This window comes from Alexandromys fortis, unplaced genomic scaffold, assembly GCF_014885135.2.
Source record: "Alexandromys fortis isolate MF-2015 unplaced genomic scaffold, M_Fortis_MF-2015_v1.1 scaffold_31, whole genome shotgun sequence".
NCBI classification, from domain to species: domain Eukaryota; kingdom Metazoa; phylum Chordata; class Mammalia; order Rodentia; family Cricetidae; genus Alexandromys; species Alexandromys fortis.
The window spans coordinates 7,463,989-7,465,954 of NW_026067974.1; positions in this window are offsets into that span (position 1 = coordinate 7,463,989).

Here is a 1,966-nt window from a genome sequence, read left to right on the forward strand (position 1 = left end):
CTTTGTCCACAGTGAATGCACAGGATTTGGTTTCTGTGTGGACCCCTCCCCTCCCAGCCCCTGGCCCAGGGCTCCATCCATCCTGTCTAGGCCAGGGCTCTCCAGGAAGCAGACAAAGAAAGTATCTCAGGTTCCCCGGGGCGCCTGCCCTTTGATCTGCCCCTCTTCTTTCCCCAGGGTACTGGGTGCTGCAGGGCTAGGCTCCATCCAGGGACAGGCACCAGAGATAAGATCTGGGATGGGAAGGAGGCTCAGAGGACTGAGGGACTTTAAAGTGCCGGCAGATCCCCACCCCCTCCCAAGCTCACTTCTGACTGCCTACCTGAGCGCTCGCTCACTCGCTTTCTCTCTCTCTCTCTCTCTCTCTCTCTCTCTCTCTCTCTCTCTCTCTCTCTCTCTCTCTCTCTCTCTCTCACACACACACACACACACACACACACACACACACACACACACCACACACACACACACAGTCCACCAGCCCTGGCCTCCACCTAGGTCTCCACTGGGAAGTCTCAGAGCAGGAACCCATGTATCTGCTCTCCACTTTCCTGGTGGCCCCACAGGAAAGGTGCACTGTAAGCCTGGACCATTATGTTGATTATTGCAGCATAATCACCGGGGGGGGGGCTCAGAGGATGCCCCCTTTTGACCCCTCAACTCAGCAGGTTGCTAATGGATCCCCTAAGTCTGCATTCTCCTCGCCCCCAGAATCTTATTTTGTTTGTCTTTTGGTTTTGTTTTGTTTCTTTTGGTTTTTTTGAGAAAGGGTTTCTCTATGTATAACTGGCTGTCCTGGAATTCACTCTGTAGACCAGGCTGGCCTCGAACTCAGAGATCTGCCTGCCTCTGCCTCCTGAGTGATGGGATTAAAGGCGTGTGCCACTACATCCAGTACCCTCCAGAATCTCAAGGAGCCCAACAATGTATCCAGCAGGACTTGGACACCTGACAGGCCCAGTGACTGAGACCCCAAATTGCAGAGTCTCCCATAGTCCACTGAGGGGGTGTGCCCAAGGGAAACTCATTCATGCTCTTTTTCTGATCCTCCTGGGGTGGGGAGGCCTCAGACACAGTCCCTTGGACCAAGCACCATGCAGGTCTCCTGCCCCACCTCCTTTGAATCTTTTCCTTCATCTTTGTTGGTATCTTGGCTTGCTTGTTGGGGTTTTGCTGTTAGTTTATTTTGAGACAAGGTCTTTCCTTGTAGCTCAGGCTAGGCTGGAATTCTCAAACCTCCTGCTTCAGCCTCCCAAGCCTGGGTTATAAGCATGGGCTGTAACCATGCCTAGCTCTCCTTTATCCTTTGTGCCAGGCTTGCAGATGAGGCAGGCTTGCAAGCAGTTCAGAGTTGGAGTAGCAGCCCAGTCCCCACTTACTGTGTACCAGCGTATGTTCTGGGATGGCTCCTTGGACCTCCTTGGTTTCCTCTCAACTTTTTCTGATCTGCTAGCTCCTCTTCTTGACTTGTTGCCGTGGGATGGCCCCTCCCCTGAGGCAACTTCTCTTCCATTCCCTAGTCACATGTCCCTAACCCCATCTCTACATCTTGCACAGACCTCCCCTCTTCAGAATATCTGCTCCTCTCTTCCCCTGGCTTCCTTTCCCAGTAGTCTAAAGGGAGACTCATGTTGAGCCAAGAGACCGGCCAAAGGTCTTATTCAACCATGAGACCTAAAGCTGGGAGAGCAGGGCATCCTGGGTTTGAGCTTTAGCCCAGGGCAATATACCCACCCCCTCAGTACACAAACACGCATGCATATACATGCACAAAGACAGAAAAAAATAAGTAAAAGATCTGAATAGGACACGCTAGAGAAGGCCAGGGGTGGTACGTAACTTTAAGAAGCACCCTGTCGTGGAATCATTGTTTTGTACACCGAAGATGTGTCTTTGCTAAGGCGCCTTCTGATTGGTTTAATAAAGAGCTGAATGGTCAATAGCTAGGAAAGAGCTGAATGGTCAA